General features: G+C 36.0%; 1 non-coding gene across 1 annotated transcript; it reads right to left on the bottom strand.

The window, feature by feature from the left end:
* Positions 1-910: 910 nt before the first annotated feature.
* On the bottom strand, positions 911-1,016 carry LOC140852766 (small nucleolar RNA R71). The gene has a single exon (XR_012135664.1). It is a non-coding gene; the product is annotated as a small nucleolar RNA R71 (small nucleolar RNA).
* Positions 1,017-10,042: the final 9,026 nt, after the last annotated feature.

Below are 10,042 nucleotides of genomic sequence, written 5' to 3'. Positions count from 1 at the left end.
TTGAACCAGGTTAGACTTGGTCAGCTAGCTGGTGTCTAGGCAAGTGGTTTGCGGGACGACTAGGTCCGAAAGAAAGTGGTTTTTAATTGATTCTGTTCACTGACCTGGCCAATTTAATTGGTGTCTAAGGAAAGCAACAGGAGGACTCCCACCAACCTTACACTTACCTGGCCAGTTGGTTGGTCAAGCTCCGACTTGAAGGGCTTGAAGGCTCACTATAGTTAGGAGCTGTCTAGAACTAGGGTAACTTTAGGATAGAGAGTCCACTGCGTGCTAACTTGATTGTAATTAAAATCTAACCACAACTAATACTTCTATTAGTTTTAGGACTTCTTAGGATCTCTTCTTTAGAATTCTTTTCTCTCTTCTCTTCTCCTCTTAAAAAAAAAAAAATCCTTAATAGACTAGGATAGTCCTACATAGACCTTTTAGTTGCATGTTAGGTCGACGATCATTAAAACCTGACTTGCAACCATTAGACGAAGAATTAGAAAAGACTCTTAGGACTATCCAAGTTAGAAACATGGCTGCACCTGGTGAGGCTAATCCTCCACGCCCATTGAGAGAATATTTCACTCCATCCTCGTATACCTACTCTCCATGCATTCAAGCACCTCCAGTAGAAGCTACCCAATATGAGATTAAGTCTAGCATCATTCAAATATTGCCATCATTCTATGGACTTAGTAACGAGGACCCATACAAATACTTTGATGAATTTCTTAAATTTGTTCCACAGTAAAAATCTAAAACTTCTCCGATGATGCCCTTAGGTTGAAACTGTTCCCTTTCTCACTTAAGGACAAAGCCAAGCATTGGTTAAACTCCTTAGACTCTATAACCATTTCAACTTGGGAACATCTTCAGAGAGAATTTCTCAAGAAATACTTTTCAATTGAAAAAACAAATCAAATTAGAAAAGCTATCACTAGTTTTTTCCAATTGGAGGGTGAACTTTTTCATGAGACATGGGAAAGGTTAAGGGACCTCATTCGTAAATGTCCACACCATGCTGTCCCTAAATGGCAACTTTGTCAGTGTTTTTATGATGGTCTATCGGAGAAACACCGATAAATGGTTGATGCATCATGTGGTGGGACATTCATGCTAAAAAGTGAGGATGAAGCCTGGCAGCTCTTTGAAGCACTTAGTGAGAATTCCCTACATCATATGTCTGCCACCTCTAGAGAACAACCCATTCTTCAACAAAAAAGAAGTAGAATTTATCAGATTGGAAATGTCATGGATATCCACAGTAAGGTAGATGAACTGTCCCAAAAATTAGACCGTCTTCTAAATACTGGACAATCTCCGATTCCACCTAACCCAATCTAAGAAGTTTGTGCATTGTGTGCAAGTCCAAACCATTTTGTTAGTGAATGCCCAGCTGCACCTCAATTTTTGAGTTTGTGCACGAGCAGGTTCAGCAAGCTCAAGTCCAACAAGCTCGCAGACCAGGAAATGATCCATATTCGAGCACTTATAACCCCGACTGGAGAAACCATCTAAATTTTTTCTGGAGACCACAACCAGTGGTTGGCCCTGCCGCACCTCGACCTCAATATCAGGACCCAACATATAGGCATGGACCATACCATCAATTTCAAAATGCTCCTCAACCATCTACTACTAATCACAGCTCAGCTTTTGAGGAAAAAGTTCTGAAAGCACTAGAACGATTAGAAGTCAACACTCAGACCCTTAACTCCCACACACAATCCATTGCTAAGCTAGAGACCCAAATAGGTCAACTAGCGACTGTATTCAGTAGGAGGGAAAGAGAAAAATTATCTAGCCAACTCGAGAGCAACCCAAGAGGGCAATTTGTGATTGAGAGCTCTAATACCCCAGAAGCTTTTTCTGAACATGCCAAATCAATTATGACTCTGAGAAGTGGGAAGGTCATTGAACACACTAGTAAAACCAATGAGATCGATCCTAAACCTCTAACCAAAGCCAAATCACCCAAGAACAAGGAGGACCTGAAAATAGAGAATGAACCAACTATACCGGAATCATCTTACTTGCCGAAAGTCCCATTTTCGGATGCCCTGAAAGCCTCTATTCCTGCAGATAAGAAGGGAGAAAGACTTGATGAGATGTTGGAATTGTTTAAGCAAGTCCAAATTAATCTTCTCCTTCTAGACGCAATCAAACAGGTCCCTGCTTATGTCAAATTTTTGAAGGATTTGTGCATCCAAAAATATAAATCTAGATCACAAATCCCAAAAAAAGTATGCCTCATTGAACAGGCTAGTTCTGTCTTCCAGCATGCCACTCCTCCAAAGCTTAAGGACCCAGGAGCCCCCATCATTTCCTGTGTTATAGGAGATTATCACATTGAAAAAGCTCTTCTGGACTTAGGGGTAAGTGTGAATCTTTTACCTAGTTCGGTGTATGAACTTTTTGGATTCGAAGAACTGAAACCCACATTAGTCACACTGTAGTTAGCCGACAGATCAATTAAGGAACCACGTGGAATGCTTGAGGATGTCTTGGTCAAGGTAGATAAGTTTTACTTTCCAGTTGATTTTCTAGTTCTTGATATGAATCTAAGTAGCAACCCAAGACAAGTTCCCATTATCTTAGGATGACCCTTCCTAGCTACGGCAAATGCATGCATTAATTGTAGGATAGGAGTCATGGACGTATCGTTTGGGAATAAGAAACTGAGACTGAATGTGTTTGGTGCTTCCAAGGACCATCAATGGATAGTTGCTTCGAAGTAGATATACTAGAAGATATTATAGAAGATGCAACACCCATAATTCTAGCACCAGACCCCTTAGATACTTGCTTGGCTCACTTTGGAGTGTATGACTTTGAGGGATATATGAAAGAAGTTAACATTTGTTGGATACACCACACGATAAAACCACTCCTTCATGGATAATCAAGTATGAGCTATTGCTCACATTAGCCAGTACACCAATAGTCCCATCTTTAGAATCACCACCTACGTTAGAATTGAAACCCCTTCCTGCTACGCTCAAGTATGTATTTCTAGGACCCAATGACACCCTCCCGGCAATCATGGCATCAGATTTGACCCCTAATCAGGAAGCACAATTGGTTGGTATTCTGAAGGAACACAAAGAGGCTATCGGTTGGTCCATTGCTGATTTAAAGGAATTGACCCCTCCATTTGCATGCACCATATTCATTTTAAGGAAAATGCCAAATCCCATCGAGATATGCAGAGGAGATTGAACTCAAACATGTGTGAAGTAGTAAAGAAAGAGGTGGTAAAGTGGTTAGATGCTGGAATCATCTACCCCATATCTGATAGTAAATGGGTCAGTTCCACTCAAGTAGTACTTAAAAAATCAGGTATTACTGTGGTTGAGAATGAAGAAGGTGAACTGCTTCCCACTCGCATATCATCTGGATGGCGAGTATGCATAGATTATAGAAAACTAAATGCCGTTACTAGGAAGGATCATTTTTCATTGCCCTTCATCGACCAAATCTTAGAACGGTTAGTAGGACAAAGTTTCTTCTATTTTCTTGATGGTTATTCAGGGTACAATCAAGTATCTGTATTTTTGGATGACCAAGAAAAGACTACCTTCACCTACCCCTATGGCACCTTCACTTTTCGACGTATGCCATTCGGGCTCTGAAATGCACCCGCTACATTTCAATGGTGCATACTGGCCATTTTTTCAGATATGGTGGATAAATATTTGAAGTTTTTATGGATAATTTTTCTGTGTTTGGAACCACCTTTGAGGATTGTCTCCATAATCTTTCCAAAGTTCTTAAACAGTGTATGGAGACAAATCCTGTCCTAAGTTGGGAAAAGAGCCATTTCATGGTGCGAAAAGAATTGTATTAGGATATATTATTTCTGAAAGAGGGATCGACACTCATGTTAAGATTCGAACAGGAATAGGATAGACACTCTTTTAGCGTTTGGCTGAAGATGTTAAACTTAGCGCTTTTTGAGAGGCAACCCAAATTTTTTTATTTTGTTCTTCATTTTTTTCTAAGAATAAAGGACTGCTCTGTATGGAAGAGTCTGTCAATAAACTTGACGTCTGGCTGAAGACATAAAACTTAGCGCTTGTTGGGAGGCAACCTAATGATTTCATATTTTTTTTACTTTACTGCAGCTACAGGAATTTAGAACAAGGGCCTATTAATCAATGAAGCTATCTTCAACTTTCGAAGCAAAATTATCCCAGGTGTACTCTCTCCTTTTATTTTCTTTGCTTTCCTACTCCATTGAGGACAATGTAGATTAAGTTGGGGGGGGAAGGAAATGAAAATTAATCAAATCCTCGAGTATGGTCAGAAATAATTAGTTTTGTGTATCTAAATTTTATTTTGATTAAGAGTCAATTAGGCATCCTAATAAATGAATGATTAACGATCAAGATAATTTTAGAGATACTGAGAAATAAATTATTAAGAAAATCCAATGAATGGTAGGGTTTAGAGTAGACCAAATTTTAGGAGTGATTCTGCAACCCTCTTCTTACTGATCTCAATAAAGAATCTGCTTCAGAGAGATTGGATGGAAAGGTCGAGGTATGCAAAAATTTTCTTAAAATTTACTTAAAAAAAAATAAAAAAATATTAGTTTCCTACTGAGTAACCGGGCCCTTTCACCTAAGTAAGCATTGTGGTTCGCGTAAAAAGATGGGCAATATTAAAAAAAAATAGTGGATAATAAGGGAACTAAATTGCAAGAAGATAATAAACTTCTCTCACATTAAGTTAGAGGATTTAAAGAGTAAAATGGGGAGTTGGTGAAAGAAAAGCTCTTAAATTTCTTTAGTTAATACTCAGTCACTAATTGGGTCAAATTGATAATCCAATAAAGTATCTCTTTAATGGTCTGACCAGGTATCATCTACCTTTTGGGATGCCTAACCTTACTTTTTATTTAAGACCGAGTCGGTATACAATACTGATATATCTATTTTACTCGAGGACGAGCAAAATTCAAATTGGGGGCATGATAAACACTTAATTTAAGTCATTTAAAGTAAAAAATTATATTTAATTTATTTTATTTATTAAGAATTTGATGCTTCTTTTTATGTTTTATAGGAAAGGTGATCGTCGATACAAAAGTCTGATTCGTAGATCAAAAAGACTCAAATTTGAAGAAAATTGGACTTCAAACAAAATTTAAATAAAAGAAGGATGCATACGGTATTATAGAAAATGAAGATACTATGCAAGGAATCAAAAAGGATATAGTCATCATTTTAAAAAAATAAAAGTTTCTTTTTGTAAAGGAGTATAAACAGTTAATGGGTTCATGCGAAAGGAGCACGCGGAAGGGCACGGGCGCGGCAAGGCGGGCGTGTGGGTTCGTTGGGGGTTTGGCAAGGCAGACACAGTGGCGAACAGAGGGATCTTAAAATAAAAGGAAAAAATTTAATACTTGAAAATACTTCAAGAAGAAAAATTTGTATTTTCTTTATCTGCTTGTGATCTTTCCATCTCATCCATTCATCTTTTAGTCCTTAATATTTTCTTTAGTCCCACATCGGAAAATCATGTAAAACTCCTTCCTCCTAACACCTATAAAAAGGCTTTTGTACTCTCATTGGAGGGAGAGCCCAGAAATTCTTCTAGAGCCTTGCATAGAGGAATAGAAAGGGACTACTTCATGAGCAGCTAGGCTAGCAGTCTTGGGAGTGGAGAAGAAATTTTGTAATGACATAGAGTGGGTTTATTGTTTTAAACTTTCTTGTATTTCTTTATATGCAATAAAGATTATGCTTTTTATTTAAATCATCATGAGTTCTTTATTTGCTCTCTTTCATATGCTTTTATTTATGCTTTCCTGTTAGATTAATATTAGGAACAACTTTTACTTTTTGGAGACGTGCCGTGATCTACGGGTATGGGGCATGTCGAGAAAAGAGGAGTTGTTAACCTAGTACTTTCTGAAGACGTGCCGTGATCTATGGGTACGGGACGTGCCGAGAAAAGATAGGTATTTTTTTTAAGATTAATCATATCTATTTAAATATAAAAATAAAGAGATACAACTCTACTAGTGCAAAATTAATTCAAAACTCTCGAGCTCTTTATTTTCTAATTACATCAATTTTAAGATAATTTATTTTCTAAATCAAAAATAATGCTTCTTTCTTTTATTTTGTAATCTCAACTTAGCCCAAGGTCCCTGAGGATACGATCTCGACTCATCCTACCTACATAGTGAGTAGAGTTATTTTTGGTACTATCAAAGACTATGCATCACTCATCCTTTTTAATGTGGCCCTCAGCTATTTTGAGGATGTTTAATAGCTCAGGCAAAGAGATATTCAGTTTGTTCATATGATAATTCACAACAAACTAAGCGAATGATTCAGGAAGAAATTACAGGATCAAATTCTGACTCAGTTCTCTATCCATCATAAAATCCAATTGATCCAATCTAGTGACCAAGTCAATGATCTTAAGGACATGATCTTGTACAGATGATCCTTCCGTCATTCTAGCATGGAATAATTATTAGATATGTGTCCTAGAAGTCAATATGGCTAACACATTGTATATATCTAGGGCATAAATTTATACTTAATATATTGATATGATCAATAAAAGGGACAAGTTCTTTTTCATTCAAGTATAATGTATCCTTAAATTATCTATGGAATTAGTTTCGATACATATTCTCAAAGTGTTGAGAATTAGAGACATGTATTTAATTCCTAAAGGCTTCCAATCATAGGATCATCATGAGGGTGATGATAGATCCAGATAGACTGGCACACAAATCGCTTCCTTCGGGATAGATGAATCTCTAATCTACTGTGTAGAGATACAGGATGACAAGTGCGGATGGTTGTTAGAGAACAACTGGCACTGAGTGTGACCATACGAGAGATCACTTAGATTTCTATTCAATCGTCAGTGATTGTCTCGATACTGTAGTTGTGTGACTGGTACTTTGACTTGAGATGGTACTGCTACTCGCAGTGAGATTGCAAAAGTTTGATTGATACATAAATATGGGTCTCAATGAGCCCGTGTAGTGGATGTTGGTGATAGTTGGTCCACTGTAGGAGTGAGGTATGCATCAAGATAGGATCTATTGATCTTGATAGAGAGGAGTAGTGCTATGAAATTTGAGAGGCTAAGTCCAAGAGTTTGTAGCCACCGTAGTGTGATTGATGGAAAAGAGTTTCTATAGAAGTCACAACTGGATTTGAGTTAATCAATCTATCATATGATTGATGTTGAGGTTTGATGATTTATCCATGACCTGCCATCTAGTCGGGACTCATAATAGAGGGATTAAATCACATGTTAACTACACCTAAAGGTTCATTTCAGTTCTATTGGATTGCTACTACATACTGCTAGATGTCATTGGTGGATTGCGAGAGCTTACTAAGGTTGTTTCGGATCGACAATCTTTGATTGAGTTAGAGTAAAATTATTTCGATCTATTGAAAAGAATTTCAGTGATATGATGATAGAGATCATTATATGTATCATTATCAAATAGAATTGAACCTATGAGGTCACACAACAAAGAAATTAGGCCTGAAATAAGTAATTGAGTTTATGAAGTGTCAATTGGATTTAGAGAAACCCATTCGGTTTATGGTAACCTTGCTAGCACATGGTTGGACCCAATTTCTCTTTCTGTTAGAATTACTTATTAAATAAGTTAATTCTAATTTAATTACTTTCTAGTAACCTATATGAATAAGATTCATGAGATTTTAATTGTTGGATATCTAAGGTTATGGATCACATAAATTAAAGGTGCAAGTCTCTTATGAATCTCCTTGATAGTTATTATGGGGTGCCACTTTGATTTGATCAATTTGGGCATGTTCATTAATTAGAGGGCCTTTGATTTTCATATGGGATGTCTCTTGGGTGCAAAAGAGGGTGTCTAATTATGGGTGCAAGGGCTCCAATAGTTGGCGCTTAATGGGCTTCCTAATGTAAGTTGGATAACTTAAGTTAATAGAAATCCTAATGCAAGTAGGACTTATATTATATGATTGAATAGGATTCAATCCTTATACCTATTTAAAGGGACCTCCCCTAAGGTCCATAGAGCATCAAAATCAGTAGTCCCTCACACCCAAAAGCTCTCCCTATGCCCTCTTTTCCTCTCCTTTTCTCTTCTCTTGGGTGTTCTATACACCCCTTCCTTGGGATGCGTATCCCAAGGAGTTTCATGCCCAAAGGAGTTTGAGTACCACTTCCTTACTAGTTTTTAGCATCTGATAGAAGCATATAGCAAGAAAAAACTCCAGAAAAGAGGAGAAGAAAAAGATCAAAGAGAAAGATCAAGTGTTAATCACGATCCAGGCTTCGTTCAGATTTAGCAGGCTGAATTTTGGAGAATCAAAATTTAGATTATAGAAGGCTATTTTAGGCTGATCTTGAGTGGATACTCATAGAGGTCAGATACTTATGTGACTAACAGAGAGCCTCATCTCTTTCAGATTCAATTTTGAAGAAAAAGATTGCGAAACAGGTATGTGATTTGATCACAATCTGAATTTCAGCATATATCAATTTCAGTATATGAAATAGATCCATATAATTTTATATTTTTATGTATGTATAATTTAGATTAAAATTATTTTAATCTTATTTTCTACTATAGTATTTAAAAAATAAAGTTTTAAAATAAACATGCATGCACCAAACTCCGAATTCCAACAGTGGTATCAGAGCCATGGATTTTCATATACTGAATTTTGATATACATATTTTTAAAAAAGTTATAAAATTAATTTTTTTCGTGATATATAAGATGTATGGATGGATCTTTAAATCTAAAATTTAATTTTAGATTTAGTTTTAGATCATATAGTTGATATGTTGTTGCATGCATAGATCTGAATTTTGATCTAGAAAGAGTTCTAGTTAATGTTGATGTGAAATATAGATGCATGCATGAAATCTAAAATTTTTTTTATAATCTGAATTTTGATTCATATATATGATATATAATTATATATTTATATTATAAATTAATTTTTAATCTCATTCATGATTAGTATATGAGATATATGATATCATGCTTAGATCTAAAATTTTATTTAGATCTAATTATACATGCATATATATGATATATATTTGTATATTAAAATCTAAAAATTATTTTTATATTTTAAAACTTATTTTTATGCAAAAAATTTAGATCTAAAATATGATTTTAGAATCTGAATTTATGTTTGTGTATGAGAGTTTTGGCTATGAAAAAATCAAAAATTAGGTCATGTAATAGGATTACATCTAAGATTTTTGATTTGAGTCATATGGGTCTAATTTGATTAAGTAATTAGTCAAAATGAGTCAAGTATTGAATTGAGTTAGATCAATTAAGTTAATGATCATATAATTATTGTTGATCAAATTGATCGAGTTCCATATGTAGAATTGATTAACCTAAGGACCTAATTTGGTTTGTTGGTTTGAGCCCGATTCGCTTGAGCTAACAAATTTTGATCAATCAACCTATTGATGTCTAAGATAAGTTAATGAGACGTCATTATTTAATTGGTTCCGTTAGCTGACCTGACCAATTCATTGGTGTCTAAGGAAGACAACGGAGGGACCCCCACTGTTGGGAATAGTATCCCAAAATCAATCATCAGCCTGTTGACGGTTGTGCTCTTTTTGTATTAGTACATGAATTATAAATAAATAAAAGTTATTTTGATATTTTTTCAGCATAAATGTTTCATCTTCTAATGAACTCCTGTGTTGTGGTGAAGTCCTTAGGACTATTTAGACTCGACAAAGGAGGATTTGTCGCTTAGTCCTTAAACATGTTCGCGATCAAATGATATGTTGTTACCAAGGACGACAATGTTTATCGAGCATAGATCGTTGTGTGCCATATGGGTTGGTTGTCCTCATAACCAAAGAGTGTGGAGACACTCCTATGGCATACTGGTGAGATGTAATGGTACATCTGCACTGAACGTGACCAACTCCGGAGCTATTTCTGCTGTCAAGATTTGCTCCGATGGGATATGGGTATAAATGTCCCTCTGAACTGAGACCGCCATGGTGACTTGCAAGCAACTCACTGCAC

The sequence above is a fragment of the Elaeis guineensis genome, chromosome 11 (assembly GCF_000442705.2).
Source record: "Elaeis guineensis isolate ETL-2024a chromosome 11, EG11, whole genome shotgun sequence".
NCBI classification, from domain to species: domain Eukaryota; kingdom Viridiplantae; phylum Streptophyta; class Magnoliopsida; order Arecales; family Arecaceae; genus Elaeis; species Elaeis guineensis.
This window is presented reverse-complemented; position numbering and strand designations above follow the sequence as displayed.